The sequence below is a fragment of the Melospiza melodia genome, chromosome 4, assembly GCF_035770615.1.
Source record: "Melospiza melodia melodia isolate bMelMel2 chromosome 4, bMelMel2.pri, whole genome shotgun sequence".
In the NCBI taxonomy this organism is placed as follows: Eukaryota; Metazoa; Chordata; class Aves; order Passeriformes; family Passerellidae; genus Melospiza; species Melospiza melodia.
Genome location: NC_086197.1, coordinates 93,253,487 through 93,273,782, shown reverse-complemented (window position 1 = coordinate 93,273,782; position 20,296 = coordinate 93,253,487).

Here is a 20,296-nt window from a genome sequence, read left to right as displayed (position 1 = left end):
AAAAAAAATCTTCTTTCAAAGATGATTTTCTGTTTGGCAACCTGCTCAGAGGCAGACACAGCAGTGTGAAGTAGCTGGAGGGGGATGTGAGCAGAGAGGCAGGAAGACCCAACCTTTTGGTCACCTACACAATGCATGATCACCAGGTGTACATGCAATTCCCCAGATGCCTGAGAACTTCTTCACTTGGTCTTCTGAAAAATGCCCAGATGAGCTCTTCTGCTTGCACCTTGATGAGGTTAAGGTGACTTAACAAGTTAGCTTTTGGTCTTGCTCCTCTGGAAGAATCATCAGGGGAATCATTCTCACCAGCCAACCTTAATATTTACCTGGAAAGGGTGAGGTCAAAAGGCAATTAGAGTCAGAGAGAGAAAAAAGGTACTTTCACTGCATTGCCCCAGACTTGTTAGCAGGATTAGTAGTCAGTAATAACCCTAGAAAAGCACGTGGAAGAAGAATACAGACATATGAAGAATAAATTAAGGAATAGCCTCCCAAGAGATATTAGATTCAAATTCCCTGTGCAATAGAATATAAATATACTGAGATTAAATACTTACAGTAGTAAGGATCAAACACCAAGGTTTATAACACCCTTTTGGCAGAGGAATGTGAAAACAAATCAATGCCTGGTGGCCTACAGATGCCTGACAGGATGGTCCTATCTTCCAATGAAATCAGGATAAGTCAGAAACTTCTGAAAATCCCATTAAGTGCTTTCGTAGTAACTCTGTGTGTATACATAGCATCTGAAAATCTCTCAGGCAAATCATCAATCAAAAACCACAAGATAGCAGGCTAAAAATGATTACAGTTCTCACCACAGTTTCTATTTCATCCAGGAAAAATAAAAAAATCAGAAATATGAAAAATAAAATATTATCCATTTTAAGACTTTGTAATGACACAAAGAATTTCACATCTGTGTTTTAGAAAAAGAAAAAAAAATACTATATCTCCAAAAGCAAATAAAATACAAAATGGATATACAAAAATATTGAAGTACTTTCAATATTCTTACAAGTCTGCTTAGGGTTCATTAAACTTAGCTAACATGACAAAGTTCAACAGAAACTTATTGTGACCCTAATTATTATTAGAAAAAGAGCATGGCCTTTTTTTCTGTTATAAGTGGCAAATATCAACGCAGATGTCACTGGTCTTTCCTGTCTGTGTCATGGCCAGCCTCCCCACACAGTTACAGGATTTACTGTTTGATGCTGGGCTCAGTCATTCACCCTTCAAAATTCCCAGCCCCAAATAAAAGCACACCACTTGCATCATAGGATCAGTGACTCATGCCATAAAATCAGCTTCCTCTTTATTTGGACATTGAACAACTGGCTTGACCCAAGATGTAACAACTGTTGCAAAAGAAAAGAAAAAAAAAAAAAAACCCCAGCTATTTCCCTTAAGCAAAAAGAGAGCTGGTAATAACAGACGTCAGCTTAAGTTAACAGGGTTAACAGGGTCACAGAACCATTTACATTTTGTTTGGTGTGTGAGTTTTTGAAGTTCTGTGTAGCTTTTAAAGAAATGCAATTATTGTACTAGCAAAGGAGGACGCACAATCCCATCCACATTTACACAAACAATAGGTCTGTTAGCTAGGAGAGTTCAAAAACCTCACCCCTTTATGTTGGAAACTGAGTTCCTGACTACAAATAAATTTGCTGTCAAAAGCACAGGAAGCAAGCAATTTAGAACATGTTGCAGATGTAACACTCAATACTCATTTTAACCTGACTAGACACCAATGATTCAGATATTCAAACTGATTTTGAATTTCTGATTTTGAATTACTTATTTTGAAATTCAATTTTATTTTAAATTGTGAAGGTTGTCATTGATGCCCAATCAAATATCCCAGCTATTTCTCCCACTCCTCTCTCCAGACTTAGGTAATGCCCTGCATGTTTTATCTGTGCTCTTCAGCGTATCCATAAATATTCAGCAGACAAATTTCTCTTTTTCTGTTACCATTATGATTTTCCTTTGCTTACACCTGCACAATCCCATTACCTTCACACACATCCTCAGACACACCTAACTATGCAATGTTACTGAGGATAATGACCATGACATGCCAACTTATAGAAAAAACATCTTATTTATGAAAAGGCAGAAATGTTAATCACACTCCTTTGGAAAAGAAAAAGAAACCCAAAAAAACCCCTGAAATTATCATCTCAAAGAGATAAGAACACAAGTCTAATCCCAATGAAAGATAGCTATAGGGCCGGACCACCACTTCCATGAAGACTGGCTGAGAGAGTTGAGCTTTGGTTTGGTCTTTAAGGTCATTAACGTCCTTTCCAAACCAACCATTTTATGAATACATGATTCTAGGAATGTCAAGTATTATATAGTTTATTCATATCAAGCCAATGCATTCAAACTGTGCTCAGAAGCATACAATGCTGCAGAAGGATAGCATCAAGAGACAAAGTTTTGTTCTCTATAAAAAGGAAATAAGCACAGTTACAGGATTAGCAGAGTTAATAACCTATTTCTGGAATAGAAGTGGGACTCAGTGAAAATTAAATCCTTAGCAAAATGAAACAGGAACTACTAATAACCTTTAAGCTTTAAGTTATTGTACTAATTTTTCATAGTGAATCAACACAACCTCCAAGCAGAAATGGACTTTTAGCAATTGACAGACACCTTGCTGCCAAACATTTCAAAGAATGCACATGGTTGAGCATAGATGTGTATGATAAAACATCTTGAAATATTTTTACATCTCTACCAGACAGATAGGAATTGAGTGTGTAGAACTATAATTTTTCCACCCAAGAGCTGCCTGGTACAGAGAACTGTCTCTGTCAACAGAAAAATTCCAACTTGAAAGTTCAAACCCGTATCAGTGCTTGCTGCCAGCACTCAAAAGTGAGAAATGCAAGAGTTAGACACAGCAGTGGAGTAAGGGGGTGTTGTAAAACCACTCCTTTCTGTTCACCCCCAGCATTCCCAGCACTGGAGCCCAGACTGCCATGGAAACCTGTGCTGAGTCAGGCAGGGGAAAGCTGCTGGTCTGCTCCCACAGCCAGGGGACAGATCCCCTTCCCCTGCACCAGCAGAAATCCACATCCATCCCTCTGTGATACAATTCTTAGGCCTGTACCTGGGCTTGCTGAGAAATTTTGCCCTCTGCAAGATGTTAGATGCTATTTTGGTAGTCACAAGGTCGCAGAGGTGGCTTGTACAAAAGGGTACATTTTTTTAATAACTGTGGCCATCTGCTAATATTTTATTATATCATGGCAGTGTTGTATCCAGAAGATATTTTTAAATATTCAGATATTATGTGAAATATGTCTGTTTCCACAATCCCAACAGATCTTGAAGGCTCAAAAATCATACCCAGACTTCATTAGTAGTAAACTGACATCATCCCACTGAACTTGCTGACTGTACTATCCACAGTCAAGATACTTAGAGCTGCCAATACAGGAGATACAACCCATAATCTGCAAATCTTATACATTCTCTCATGAGCATGTAAAAGAAATCAGCCACTACATGGCAATGGAAGTGATTTAATTCTTTTTCCCATATAATTATGGGAAATTTCAATAAATCACCTTTATTTTGATGTGAGGATTCCTACCTCTTTATAATAGATCTTTGTTCTGACATTCTCCTGCCAAAAGCTCATACAGTTTATGAGCTGTATGAAAAAAGTCCTTGTTCCTTCATACTCAAAATACACAATGTCTGTTATCACAGCCTATGATTCTAAGCCATTCAGTGGAACCTGTTTATCTGTCTGTATATCTGAGAAAAAAAATCCCTGTATGTTTTGATCCCTTATACAAAGTCAGTGCATTACACTTAATTGTTATCTAGGAGATCTCGGTTCTGTAGTTGTGCTTTCATTCTCAGGATTTCTGTTGTGTTGGAATACAGCCACATCCATGGCATGGAACATAAATTTTTCTAACTTAGCACACTATTTTTCTGGGAGGAGGTTTCAAAAATATTTTATCCATACCAGACCAGAGGGAAAACGTTAGCACCACTATACATGGTACTTTCAATTAGTTGGAATTTGCCCAGGACCATGGGGCTAATTTCTCTGTTCTTGCTAATCACCAATTTGGCTAAGTGCTAAGCCCTGCAATTTTGCAAGTCCTCAGATGTTGCAGAAGTGTTTTCACTTCTCAAGATCAGACCTTAAATAAATTATATGGTACTTAATAATAGCACATGATCAACTTTATGTCTCATCCAGCTTTATGGATCATCACCAAACTACCAGAAGAGAGTATCATCAATTTAATTACTAAGTTTGAAGCAGACTTACTTATTAATCCTCATTTTCAGAGCTCCCATTTGTCTGCTTGCTCTGTGAGTTAATGTCCCCAGGCATGTCATGCTAGCTTCTATAACTAAATCAGTCCTCTTAAGACAACAAAATGAAATGCTAGAAAACTGATCCCTTTCCAAATGAAAAATTTTCTGGTCACACAAGTCAAGACACAAGATCATATCCCTACTTTATACCTGTTATTTTTCTCTAAATTCCAGATAAATAGGAAATCCATACTCTTTAATGGCAGCATCATCATGGCAGCATCACTGCAGGGATGTACTTCTAGGACAAATCATTTTTACCACATGCAAAATCAGCCCCACTGCTCTGAGAGTCCATCTGCCCAGTAATGTCTCCAGAAATGTCCACCTGTGCAAATAGCAGGAAAAAGAGAATCAGACCAAGCTGCTATGATATTTCACCCATAATATTCTGTTTGTCTCAATCTACTTTCAGATTTATTTATAAGTGCTACTTCAATCTATCTGTTAATCCATATAAATGTTTTGCAAACAAAGCATCTTTTGGCAAAGAACTACACAGCCATAAGACCTGTTGCCTGGAGAATTGCTGCTTTTTGTTTGTTTTGAAATTCTCTACTCTGAGATGGTACTAGACAGGGACCATCTGATGAAGCTTGCACTGGAGAAAACATGGATAGATCCCTATCTGCCTTCTCTGTGATGCTAATTATTTTGCTGATCTTTATCATAGTCATAAACTTTCTCTTTTGTAGGTTGAGGAGGTCCAACCTGCTCAGCTGTTGCTTTTGTGAAAGTTGCTTTACATCTTCATTCAACCTTATTACCTTGTTCCTTTTTTGGGGGATACCAAGGTAAACACATTATGAAACAAAGAATGTTTAACTTAATCATGTTTGTTTTTTTTTTTTAGTTTCTTTATTTATTTTCCTAAAAATTAATCATATTTTATTTACCTTCTTGAACACTGACAGACTGTGAGCTCTTGTTTCCACAGAACTTTTGTATCAGTGAGGTTAGAAGAATTATAAAAGTAGTTCAGTGTATTTTAAACTCATGAGACCACTAGAAGCCACAACATGCAAAGCCATCCTAACTGTATGACTTTATAACAGAGATTTCATAGCTGAATTTATCTGCTGTGTTTCAGAGATGGGAGAGAGACATTCAGCTGACAAAGGAGTTATCACCTACAGCAGCTCAGGTACTGGGGTACTTATATCTGGCTCTATTCAGGTGGGGCCCTTTGAAGAGGAAAAGGTAGCATTAGACTTCCCTAAAAATACTGTCTGGTAAAAGATATTTTTCTATGACATATTTGTACAGTTAGATGGAATCCCCATTTACAACTGCCCTGGCAGTATTTTCTAAGAAAAGTACCAAGAGCTGGCTTCTACCTCTGCCTCAAGACATCTGAGGAAAATAGTGCTCTCAGCAGTTTGAAATTCTGGAATGTTCATTGTCTGTTGGAGCAAAAGCTCAGCCAAAATCTGGGAGAGAGGCATAGGAACTTAATCTAAAAGCTTCCACATTAACAAGACAGGGGATGTCTTGATGTGACTAATTTCATGGGTGTTGCAGGACTGTGCTGGTAGTTCCTATGTGCTACAAATACTGTTTTCTTTTTTAGTTGAAAAATTGTACTTTTTACAGAAACCTTTCATACCTGAATTCAGAACTCCATTGAGCCAAACTGTAGCCACAGTGCCAGAATCTCCCATTCTATGCTCATATATCTTTTTCCTAGAAAATGAAGACATATGTCATTTATGTAATTTCTCAGAGATGTTGGTCTTTTCCTTTCTTATATGAAGTAGAATTGAGGAGAAAGAGTAGACACTTGCTCTTGCTGCAAGGGAGAATGGAGATGATTCCTGCACTGAATATCTCACTACCCTGCTTTTAGTTCTTATAGATATAGCTCCTCCAAAGCTCCAAAAAGAGCTTTTGGAAGGAATTACTGTTCCCATGCACAGGGTGTGCAATGTTATCACTCCTCATTAGATTCTGTTGATTCACTTTGGTTTAAAAGGAACTGAGGATGGATACTGATCACTTTAAAAGAGATCAGTGACATACTTTCCACTTTCATAGCTAATAGTGTAACTATTATAGTCGATAGTGTAAAGACTTTTATTCATGGGCTGAGAATATAGTCCTGAGAAAATGAAATATGAGCAGGCAAAATGTAGACTTTTTTTCCAAAGGAGGAAGAACTTCGGAGTACTGTAAAAATAAAATAGCTGCATAGAGCAATTTACATTGGCTTATTAAAGTCAGCATTTACATTGAGGGTGAATGCTTTTAAAGTACCGTAAGAAGGAGCAGGAATGCCAGTTGGATAACTAATTTTAGCTGGAAAACCAGAATAAGGTGTAGTTTGAAGAGAAGATCTAAGAGAGAGACTTATAGAAATTGTATGGTGTGCTGGCTACCAGCACAGGATGTTGCCATCAAGGCAACCAAAGTCAAAGATACAGTGCAATTACTTAAAAAACACAAATGGATCCAGCATGTTCCTTCTTGGCATTCAGAGCTGTCTCTAACCCTGTAACTCAGGCTGGAAGTGAACTCCTATTAGCAGGAAAAGTAGAGAGAGAAAAGCCATAGCAAACTTTGCAGATCTGAATGTCTTTATCTTCATTAGTGAAACTTGTCAGCCTAGTAAATTTATTCCAGTGCATAAATGATTGAGCAAACCTTACAGTAAACAAACTGGGAAGAGAAGCACACAATATTGCAGAAAAAGTGGTTGACTGCTTAAGAGAGATAGCTTTGTTCCCCTGTCACATAAAATGTCAGTGGAAAGGTCTCTTGCATCAAGGAATACTTATTTTTTCCACAATAACTTTTAGATCAGTATGATCATAGACCAAAAGGCCTGGAGGATTCACCCTGCCAAGCTACTCTAATGTCCTGTGTCTTCTATAGGACACAGGCCTTGGGATCTTTATTTAATCACTATGTGCAGAGCCCTAACACCAGGACTACAATTTTAATCTCACAACATATTGAAGCAAAACCAGATTTTGATTCTTTATAAGGTTTATGATTGAGTTGATTGCATTTACAGATAAACAAACATCAGAGAATGAGTCATACAATCTTCAAGCAATGATACTATACTGATCAGCATATACATGATAATAAGAATACAGGCTGCATCTTTACCTACTTTTTTCTGAAATTACAATAAGCCTTGGGATCCTGGTCCAGCACTCATTCAAGCTGGCACACGTAGCACCAGCAAATTTTGTCTGTGATAGTTTGTACCAAAAGACATTTGCCTGGTTAGATTGCTGTCAGCATTATCATTCATTTGCTGTTTATCCCAGATCTGTTTGCAAACACTGCTGAAAAAGTCAGGCAGGTTTAAAACAACATGTATTCTTGTAATGAAATAAAATAAATCATTACGGTAAATATTTTTTTCATGTCTAATTGGCATGCCCTCAAGGGCTTTAAGATCTTGCTAGTGCAGTTAAATAACTAAAGGTTTGGCCTTTAACAACTCTTTTTCTGCTCTGGGAAACAGTTAAATGTGAACCTTCCACTGATTTCAGGAAGATTGCTGGAGTTATTAATCACAAGTCAAATTTTTATTTTGGCATCTATCATTAGATAATGGTAGCATCTGCAAGAAGGACCAAATTTTCTGCAATGGTTGTAAATCATTTGAATACAGACTTGAAGAAAATTCAACTGGCCCTTGGTCAACTGGAGCATCCTTAGGATGCCAGTGCTGTAGGTGATGCAGTTACTCATGAGTATTTTGGCCAAAGGGAGGTATGCAATTTGTGAACTTTCAGGTATATTATCCTGCCATATTTCCCTGTTTCAGGTTCCACATAACCTCCTTTTCATTTCCTTATTTTCTCTGCCCTGGAAGAGTTCTTGTACAGTAGGACATATGAGCATTTGTTTTTTTCCAAAGGCTCAAAAAATGCCACATTCACTTCCAAACCTATGTCGCTTCTCAGACAGCAGAGCAGTGCAGTGCTGCCAAATCCAAACTTGTGGGCTAGTTTCCTTGTTTAACAAAGGCAACTTGAAACTCTGTAAATCTTGTATAAAGCTAACATCTGCATTTATTCAGCTGAAAATTACATGCACAAGGTTAGCTCCTAGCTGGTGTAAACAAGGACAGCTTCTCTGAAGTTGCTGAGGATTGCATCCACTTACACAATCTAAACATATGGTATATATTCATCAGTTCACCTCCCTAACACAAAGTTGGCCAGATTGCCAGTGAGGTATTCATTCATGGAGTACTCATACATAATCTTGTGCTATGAGCAGCAGCCCTCAATTTTAAATTCAAAGACATATTTAAAAATTACTCTCAGAAAATTTAACTATCTGCTGCAGCTGCTTTTTTGTGAAGATTGTGCAACTCCGTTGGCTCTTTCTCTCCTGCTTCATGCCCACTTAGTCTTGGATTCAGAAATCCCCCATTGCTGTTTGTATATGAAAGAGAAAATCTTGTTTCCCCCTGCCCCACACACTGTCCTAAGCTTTGCCTCACAGACAGTAGCCACGACCAAAACTGATCAAAGTTTGACACCTAGATCCTGGCTTAAAGGCAAGGAAGAGCAAACAGGACTAGAAAATAGGACAGACAAAGGGGATTTAATGGCAGACTTGCTCAAATAGCAGGATCAATGTAGCAGGCTCCCTACATAAAAGGGAGTTGCAAAAACAGGGGCAGATAATTCTTCCTGGAGCACAGTGGAAGGACAAGGGGTGATCAAGGGAAGGATGGACCAAAACTGCAATAAGGAAAAATCCAGCTGAGCCAAGAGGAAAAAATCTTTGCTACAAGGGTGCCCATGAGCACCTCTCTGAGCAGGCTGCCAGGTGACTGAACATCAGTCCTTGGAGATTTTCAAGAGCTGATGGGATAAGGAGCAAAGTGATCCAACTTTGGGGCTGGATTTAACTCTGGAGCTAGTCCCATGTTTAAAAGGGATGGAAAGAGATTAAATAGCTGCAAACTTAAATCACGCTACAACTCTGCACTTTAGTTAAATTCACTTTTTATGTGACAAAAGCTGTCAACAAGATAATTCCAGTGACTGCAGGTGAGTAGTACTGTGCTAACATGAATAAAATTTACAAAGCAACCCATGAACTCCTTTATCACAGATTGCATTATGCATTATATATTTTAATATAGTATGATACAATTATATAATATATAGTATAATTTTTTAATTTAAGCAGTCCCCAGCATATACAAATATTTACATGATGTTCTGATAAAACCTACAACTTAGGCAGCCATGAAAAAAAACAAAACACTTTCACCTGTTTCCTATAGAGTACAAGTTTACTAATGTAGAGCAACAGCTTTGATAGCTTTGGAGATTTTGTTTCACCCTCAGAGAGAAATTTCTAAAGAAAATATTGACCTTAAAGAAAAGGGGCATGAAACAGTATTGAAAGAATTGAACATTTTAGTGTCTGGGATTCTCTGTATATTTTAAATACCAAAGGATTTGAAATTCTTTTGATTACAGATTAAAAAATGAAAGTTTTATTGGTCATTTGATCTTGGTGTGCTTCTTAGATCTGCAAATGCTAATAAAACATACTTTAATTCTAATTCTCTGCAGCTTGTGATGATAACTAGATATTATGTTTGTAATTTTTTTCAGAAAGTGAACTTTAACCCTGAATTCCCTTTGATGCTGTTATTTACAGTTTATTTTTTACTAATAACAGCTAAGATGATATAGCCTCTAAAGGGAATCTAAGTGATTAAAAAAAACCCCAAACCCAAATTTGTTTGATTCCCTCATACTAAAACATCCTATATAAAAATGGCTTTTGTTTAGACTGTGTGCGGGTGGGGGGAGCTGCTCACTGAAAGGAGATGATCTGTATACAAATTCTCTGTTTCTGTGCCACAAGAATTACTAACTCCATTTATGGAAATCACATGTATCTCATGTATAACAATTGTATAAAAGGAACATAAAAACCCCCTTAAAAGTTAAATCACTCTCTTTTGATTGTGACTTACATCACCCTGCACCTGTGCAAACCACCAAACAAGGTGTGAAGTAGTCAGCAGAGATTTCAAAATGCCTCCTCATTAACAAAGATGCTTTAAAAGATTGTTGTCCAAAAGTAATTTCTATGATAAGAATATAAAATTAGCATCTTTAAATATTTACAAAGTGACACGTATTTTAAAACCACCTAGGAAATCAACATCTTCCCTAAGATGCAAATAGCCTGACAAACTATTCAGAATGAAAAATGTATTCAACAACTTGAGCATAATTTTCTTTTCAAGCACCTTTTTTGAATAGACTTGATTTTTGACAATGCCTTCATTATTCAAAAATATTTTAACCAGTCATCACCCAAAGATGAAGATAAGCATGAATGAGGCTGTTTGACATGGCTCACAAATATCTATTTGCACTTTAAAAGATTTGGGGATTTCTGAATATCAGAATTGTTCTTTGAATGCTTGCAGACAGAGTTCGAAATATGATAGAAAATACTCTTGATAAATATTCTTTGTTTTCCTGCAGTGACCCCTTTCAAGTTTAGCCAGGTTGTTAGCTTCATGCCTTCTCTGGATTTGAAAAGATGTCTCACACAAATACAGCAAATGTGGGACACTGTCTCTGACAAAGCAGATTTGTATGACATCAAAAACACAGGTATGCTCTGGTGGATGTTGCTGATGGCTTCTTAAAAGCTTTTCAGTTTTCCTTGAGTCATAATGGATTAGCTTTCAAAAAACACCTAAAATAAATATAGCATTGGGTGAAAAAGGCATTGAGAGACAGATCCTTTCTGTAAAGATTCCCATTCAGATAAAGAAGCTGGAGAAAACGTAGTAAACCTGTAGTGAGGGAGTCTCCTTGTCTCCTTTTCTGTGGGAGGTAAAGCCAAGGCACATAGGAAGAGAGGTGAAGCTGTGACACACAGGAATTAACCATCAGGATCACAGAAGAAACTTAAGAGTTGTACATTTGTATCAGGTTTTTGCAGGGGTGTGAGTTGGGAAAAAGCTTGTTTATTTGTTTGTTGGCTTGCTTTTAGTCCAAAACCACAACAGCGAATAAAAGATATAGAAGATACTTCTTTATAGTCTTTTTTTATCTTTTTTTTTTTTTTTTCTTCACCAGACCTAGACTGAATAAAACTAGTTCCATCAACCAGGTAGAAACAGGAGAATGAGACACCTGGGTACAAGTCTGAAGCCTTAGAAGGCTGCAGCTTGCCTTTAGATCAGTGACACAGAAGAGACTGAAGGAAAGTGTATCTGCTGGCCTATGGAAGCCACTCTTAGAGTGATGAAAAATATTTTCTTCTAAGAAAGTAGTAACAGCTCTTTCATACATGAAAGTTTCATACTTTACTTGGAAACTACCTGTTTCCAAGACAATTTTAATAAAATGCCTAAAAGAACATTTCACAAAGCAGTTGTGGGTTAAAGGTAGTAGGAAAAAAATTTGAAATGTGTACTGGAAAAACACTGAAACCTGTAGATAATTTGTGTACCCAGGATGCACAATGTTTCTGACAGAGAAATAAAAAACTACAGAATACATTTTATTACAATTATTACCATTAAACGATAATGTAAACCTGCTAGCAGTATAAAGGAGATTACCTGGCAGAAGTCTCCCTGCTCCCAAGCAGGTACAAACAATAGTGGACACTCATCTCCAGCTGAGTTCCATTGCCATTTATTGCTTTTGATCTTCAGGTATGTAGGTAACAACGAGAATTACAGCAGTATCAACAAAGATCAGAAAAAAAATACCGGAAGAATTTTGGAGGAGCAGCTGCTGGTATGTTTGACAAATTAAAATCCTACAGTTTTGTTCAGGCATGTATGTAAATCCACACAAGCAGCTCCACTAGTCATTCCACAAGTGGAGAAAGGACAACCCTCCCAAAATCAGCCAGTCATGGAGCTGTGTGATTTCAACCTGTTCTAAATAGAGACATCAGCTCGAATGCTGGAATTTATATGGGCTCTAGTCCATCATTCCAAGTATTTGTTATCTGATGAATTTTACAAAATTCCTGTCATTTTCCCTAAAGCAGAAGGGAGGAAGAAGTTAAAAAATCTGAGGTTGCAGATGCAGAATTCAATTGATGAATTTCATCTCTAACAGCACGGATTCCATTATTGACACTGAAATATTACTGCCTTCGGGAGTGTATTGAGTTCTTAAAAAAATATGCAGGTGTTAACACAAATTATTTGTAAGTTCATAACTCAGTGAATTTACTGGCTTGATGAGAACATTATTTTTCAAGCCAGCTGCAGTTCTGGCTTTTCAACTCTTAATGTAATGTCCATACAGTGATGAAGTGGATTGAAATTCAAAGCACATAAATCTTTCCCTTACAGGATTCTTTTGATAGTAATTAATTGGTCTTCATAAAACTGTACAGATGACAAAATGATCAAATTCAGTTCTATATTTCAACTACCAGTTTCTGCAAATAACAGATTACTGCTGGATCTCTGCACATTTCTGGTATAAACCAATGGAAAAAAAAAAGAATTGACAAGCTGGAGAACACCCAAAACATATCTGAAAGCAATTTGTATTCTGCTTGTCACATTGTTTTTCCTTATAGCTGTCAGTAAAAGGGATTTAAAGGTAGTGATCATGTGATATAGTACATTATTCCAGGAAACAGGACAATGAAACACATCCTTTGTGATGCTAAATAATATTAAATCAGAAAATTCTGTTCTGAGAGACTCAGAATTGAAAGGATGCATTGGTGATTGGGTGGATGGGGATGACACAAAAAAAATCCTTGTCTAGAGACACTTTCAATACCTGATAGAAGAGGCACAGGGGGAGATGTTGACAATCCCTGCACAGGACACCCAGTGTGCAGTCCTGAGTCCATCTCTGTTCAAGAGCACAAATGCAGCTTGCATGGTAACATTCTTTGAGGGCTCTGAAAACTCCGCTTAGTGTGTATTTTTTGTTTGTTTCTTGTTCCAGAATGAAGATTTTCTATTTTTCTGGGAAACAATCCAATACTCATTAACATTAGCAGAAGTTATTACATTATATTTTAGGATCTAACTTCTACTCTAAATTCTTTGGTGGGGAGTGGTGAAAAGACAATTCTTTTCCATCCCAAAGGTTTCTCAGACCCATTATTTGATAGGGCACATCTCTGTATTCCTCCCATCCTCACAACTTACATCACTCATAAAAAATGTTAGAGGCTCAGGATTAAGTACTTTTCCATTGTTTTTTTTTTTACTCACAGCAGGAACTTAAGGATTTGTGTCTTTAGTCTTACACATGTTCTAACTCTTTAACTTCCATTTTCCTGGAGGGCATGAACAAGTGCTTAATGCTAACTCTGCCTTGGCACACTTCCTGAATTTTGTCCATAGGTAGAAACACAAACTTTTGGCTTTCTTGTCTTAGGTGGTAATTTCCAAACTGCAAAAGCAGTACTTGCCTCATCTTTGGTCTCCTCTTGCATCTTCAGACTATCTAGGAAAAGAGCATAGCACAGTGAACTATCCCTGTCCCAGTAACTTCTTTAAAGTATTCCTAATTAAAGAAGAATTCATATTTATTTTTTACTTCATTGGTTCATGAGTGTGGATAATTACTATTTCCTACAATGTATGTCTCTATATTGAGATGCATTTTCTAGTCTAAGTGCATGAATAATGCCCTCTTATGGCAAAATTTAGAGATTTCCAAAAACTTATTTAGTCTAAGATCATTTACAGGCTAAATTGACGTCCAGGAAAAAAAACCCAACAAACAAAAAACCAACCAACCAACAACAAAAAACCCAAAACAAAACTCATCCTGGAAAGAAAAAAATTATAACAAAAATTATGCTGTGCATGATATTACAGTCACAATGCGTTACACTAACTTTTCCATCTTTATGCTTCCTCTCGTTCTCTAATATTTGAGAGGAAAAACCTGTCTTAAAAGCAGTTTTTAAACAATTAGGATAAGGAGCCCATCTTTGGAACATTTTAATGAGTGGTATTTGGCAGCTGCTAAATTAAATTGAATATACATAAAGCAAAGAGCAAGCATGTATTATACATATATTTATTGATATTGGCAACAAAGGGTTCAACTGATTTCTGGAAGTGTTTGTAATATAAGTAAAGTGCAAGGAATAAATAGGCAAGAGTGCATTGAAGTATTACTGAAAATGTTTATCTCCAATTTCACAACACTTTGGAAATACATTAAGATAAATTTGAAGTAGCACAAGTTAGTGTTTTAAATGTTAGCAATGGCAAAATGCCATATAATAAAGTTTTTAATAAATATTTTGTATCAATGCAGTGCTTGTTTTTTGACTTTTTTTTACTCCTAATTGACTTTGAATAATGGGCAATAAATAAATTGAATTTAAGTTAAAAAGGTGTTACTTTGGAGAAGATATTGTGTACTGGCTGCCATCCAGACTATATATTTTAATTTTTTTTTTAGTCTTTTTGGCTTAAAACAAACTACTGCTAATAGATTCAAATAAAGATTCAATTAACAGATGTTCTGGAGACATTCATATGAAAAAGATAAATATTTAGTGGAATGTTTATGTGCTCAAGAAAAAAAATAGAAGCATAGACTCACTTTAAATTGTAGTTCTCTCAATAAAAAGCCAAGAACCAATTTAAAGCAATGGAAACTTTTCAGTATGACAGCAAATTCTGAGGCTTGGTTCCTAATGTGACATGTGATACTGTATTTTGGGTGCTTCAAGTGCTTCTATCAATCCTGTGCTAACTTTGAGTAGGCAACTAATAAAACAATAGCAATAAAGTGTATTTCCAATCCATAACAGCCAATAAACACATAGGTCAAAGTCTATGACTACTTCTAAGTACTTTTTTAGCTCATAAAATTTTATTCTAAGCGGATGATTTAATGTTATATTAAATTGACCCATATCCTGGTTGTCCTGAGGCCCAAAAGCCATACAAAGAATGGAACACACTCAGCAGACTCCCTTAAACCCCACTGAACACACATTGCCTTCATCAGCTTCTCCCATCCAGCCAAGAGTTTGCTCAGGCTTTTGATGCAACACATTTTAATGAACAGTGTTCATACCACAGGGTACCTTTCAATAAAGGTTTTGGTGACTGAAGTATGACAACTTAAAATACTGCAAAAAGCGTTTTTTAGAGCCTCTCAAAACATCTATTGCACTGACAAAAGGAAAACAGAGCTCCTGTCCCATGGAATCAGGAGCATTTGGAGGCACCTGTGACAAAGGTTTCTAACTTAGCACACTTCCTGAGACTTCACACAGTCAAGAACACAGCACAGAACACAATCAAAAGCACAGCTTCAATTTTATCTTCTTTAGGAGCTTAGTAGTGCAGTGGTATCTGTGTAACAAAGTACAAAAATGTCACCTAAAACACCTAAAACATAAGCACAACCCCAGCTGTACCACGCTGATTCCAGAGCCAAACCTTGCCTCACAGCAGACAACATGACAGTCTGTTTGAGAAATGGGGATCAGACTGCTGGAAGCAAGAAAGCATTCCTTAGTGCTGTGGTAAAGAATTACAGCTTGTATTCTATAGTATCTCAATGTTTTCCACTTTGGGGAAGTTAAAGTGTATATTTGATTTACATTAAAATAGTCAATGCTTCTTCGGTTTCCTCAAGAAAATGGAAGAATGGCCATACTGGGTTACTTGAGTGATCTGGTTTAAAATCCCAACTCCTCTGAGAGCTAGGGCATAAGGCAAAAGGATCAGGCTTGATTTGTACGAGGGGAGATAACTCTGATGCCAGCTCCATCCCTCAGCATTCTCTGGTCCCATATGCACAGACCCTTGACATCTCCGGGGACAGCAGGCATTATTCAGATTGCTTCAGTCAATGCTCTGCTTGGCATGTATGCTTCAAATTACAAACTTTTTTTGTTAGTTTTGCTCCTCTTTCATCTGGAGACACAAGTTCTTTTGTGTCTTCTGCATGGCAAAAACTTCCTTAGGGAGAGTAAATGGGACAAGTGGCCAAGAGGACATGCTTAGGGAAGGACAAGGCATACACAGAATAGTTCTTCTGCTCCTCTTCTAAAGGAACAGCCTGCAGAATACAAACAATATGTAGTCAGCAATTAGATGGCGAATACCATCAGTAAAGCTTAGTCTGTGCTTACAGAGGAACAAAACAAATCGAAGACTGTAAGGTATGCAGTCATTATTCTTGATTTGAAGATGAAGGATGGTGGGAAATAGGACTGTGCTGGTATATGATCTGGGACCAGACTGGTTTTCTATAATCAGGCTTGTAGGAGTGTTAAAAAAATCATAAGCCTTCTTTTGTTTTTTTTATTTATTAAAAAAAAAAAAAAACCCAAACAGTAATTCATAAAAGGCTCTACAAACACTGAAGTAGCTGAAACGATGATGAGAAGATACCTCACCACAACGTCCTTCCAACAGAGTGAGGACTCCCTTGAGTGCTGTGAGCCCTGTAGATGCAGCAACAGATCAAGCAGCAGGCTGTAGAGTGGCATGTGTTGGAAATGGCCATGACACTCAGGGCTATGTCACTGTCCCTTCTATCCTGCAGTAATCCCTTGCCTTCCCTCTCCTCCTATTTCTCTTTATCTGTTTGGATAAAGAGCTCCATAGCTGCTGCTGCTTTATTTCCCTGTGTGTTTATAGAACTCCTTGCACCATATGACCTTCATTCCAAGTACTTCCAATGCACATATTACAAACTGCTGCCTCCTCTATGCATTTGTGCTTTTTTCTGTTTGCAGCTTGCTTGGCCTGAAACCATCCTTGGTGCATCAACAATTCTTTCCTTTCTTTCATTCAAGTCTTCATTAGAAATATTCTTACTCATCTACTTTCAAAATAATGATTGCTTGTTTGATTTCTTAAAAACTCAAACGCAGCTTTGTGCAAGAGCTATTACTGACCTCACTTAGTCATAGTGGCTAAAAAGTGGAAAATATGACTACAACACAGTCTTTCTCCTACAAACAGCAATAATGTGGTTGCCATACTAAAAAAGAGGAAGCATGAAAGCCTGGTAGCATACCAGGAACATGCTCACATCTTTGGGACAGGCACAGAAGGACTTATTTGATTATGACCTTGCCCAAATCACAGTCTCTTCAAAGGCAGAGTTACTATCTATGAAGTGCTGGCTCACTGACTTCCAGGGAACCCACTCAGAGAAGGGTTTATTAAATGAGACAACTGGACTTTTATCACGCTGAGAGCATAATGCTTTCCCCTGTTCCCATTCAGGTAGTAGTACTTCATTACGTGCTCACACCAACCCTGATCCTAAGCACCTAATTTTTCTTAAGCTCTGAAAAGACAAATTATCTCCTTTAAATGGACTTTCACAGAAACTTAAGCATTAAGAAGCAAACTGATCAATTCAGTTTGACAGCTCATTGTTGGTTACATGCCAGCAGTTTTATAAGGCTGTGACCTTGGTGAAGAATCTTCACCCTTCATGACCAGTCTGACACTGACCCACCTGAACAAGGCCAATGACAAGGTGGGGCACACTATGTCCAAGGACCTTATGCCACCTCTGATCACACAGTGGTATCACCAGGAACTTTATCCTTATTATCTCTTGAATCCTTGAACTATTGGTTGTGAAAAATAATGTAAATTGCTGCTTGTATGAGCACACCGTCAAAACAAACACCTAATAGATTTCCCACAACAAAGTGCTGATATATTTCACACTTTCCCTACTTCTTGTAACTCTAAGAAAGAAATAAACAAGGATGAATTAATTGGATTACCTAATGACCCTGCATTTCTTTAAGGTGATTTGACACTCATAAATGAGGGCAGAGAAAATAGATGTTAATAGCATTTTCTCTAATCACTTGGAAGCTGACATTTACTGTATACAGCATTCCTTTGATTTTTTAAGGAAGGAATTAATTCCATTTGATGGTCACTTTATTATGCCTTTACTGCATTTTTCTTTATAATAGCTAGCACTTGATCTTGTCTTGATCTGTGCTTGTGTTCAAAGCAGAATCTGACTATTAAGCCTATTGATCTTCACATTGGCTAGTTGTTGCCAATCCGGTGAAATGATCTGATTCTATTCCACTGTGCTGCCTTTAAACATCCAGCTGCTTCTCAGAATGTTCCTATCTTTCTCCTCTTTATACTTCTTAGTTTCCTGCTTCTTTGAAACCTGCGTTCCTTCCTGTCCTAATGCCTCCTACAAGATGTTCACTTCTTGAGGAGCTTAAAATCTAAGGGAGGGGAAACAAAACAAAACAAAACAAAACAAAACAAAACAAAACAAAACAAAAAGGCCATCCCTGAAGCCCATATGCTAAGTAGAAATCCAAATCCACTCTTGTCTTTCTTTTTACTGGCTACAGTTCATGTTTAGGTCTAAAGCTAGGCTTGGGTCCATTAAGATGACTTGTTTGGGTAAGAAGCAAACACCATGCACAGATACAACAAAATCAGCTCTATTTGTTTTGGCCAGGGGGATTTCCTTGCTCAGATCACATTGCAAGATCAGAACTGCTCCAACTCCGAAGCTGAGCGAGGGCCTGACTCTGTCCTCACATGTGTGATGTGATCCAGAATTACTGCCCCTGGTTATACATCTCACATGCAAGAAATCAGAACCAGAAGCAAATTGTACAAGAGATCATACTCTTTGTGTAATAGAGGAATGATTAAAAATCCGTTGCAAAGCACAGTCCAACTTGTCCTCATCCCCGTGTTAGGCTGTAAAACACACAGCCTGGAAAGCAAGTGTCTTGCATACTTTTCATTGAACTCACAGGGCTGATTCATGCCAGTTAATGCTGAAACCCCACCTCATAATTGGGAGAAGTAATTTCCATTCCATGAGTTTTGCTTGAAGCTAATGCATGCTATTACAAAACTCCTAAAGTAAAACTTTAACCATTTCTCTTAGCCCAGCTGTGAAGTTCAAACTGCTTTTTAAAGTTAATTATCACGCTCTGACCTGCACATATGCACATGTTAAATACAAATAAATCAATATGGCAAGCTTGTTCTTGTTTCAATTTGCTTTTTAAAATTAGCATTCTCTGGCTTTGCCTATCAGATATGAGTGTGATGGTATCTCGCAGATTAAAGTTTTGCATTTGTCTCTTTGTAGTTCATTTGCTATTTTATAAGCCCAAAGTCCATGAGGGAGTGTTGGAAAGCCCCATAATTTTCCTCAGTGTTCCATTTTACCTCTTTATCTCCAATGTAGCTAGCACATGTGAAGAAGAAGTGCAGCTAGCCAGATGGCCCTGCAGTCCATACATACACAAAACCCCTGACAAAACACAAGTGACTTTAACTAATGCTGATGTGCATTCATGCTTGAGCATTATTCTTTTTGTTCTATTTTTTCTTTATTTTGAGGAGCATGTGTTTGTGCTCTTACCTAGAAAATCAGTACTATAAAAGAAAAAAAGCAGACTTTTTCTATTAAAGGAAAAGTATTTGGGGAGGACAGAATCATCATAAATTCTAGTGTTGGTATTTCATGGTAACATTCTTTTTTTCCTCTGACTGGTATCATCACCTATTACACATCTCCCCAAAATCTCCTAGAAGAGAAAGATTTTCGTATTTGTTCTGTGGTTTTCTGTGCATTTTCCTTTGAATCACCCTGTGTAGATCATAGCAAGAGGGAGAACACTGGAGTGACTGATTCACTTCTGTTGCTTGGCATGACAATCTCTAATTGCACTTAGTTGTGGGGATTTTCCAAAGCACAAAAGTGACTTCTCCTTTTGCCAGGGTGCTGCTGTCAAACTGAGGCATTTGAACACCACCACAACTCAAGGATGAGCAGCATCATGTTCACAACCACACTGCCTGCCCATGGAGAGAACTGAGGGCTTAGTTTAAACCACTCTCTGGGACAGCAAGCGTTCACACATTTCTGTGTAGTTTATTTGTGTTAAGGAGGAGATTGGAAGAGCACCAATGTTTTTAAGACTCATGATCTCAAGA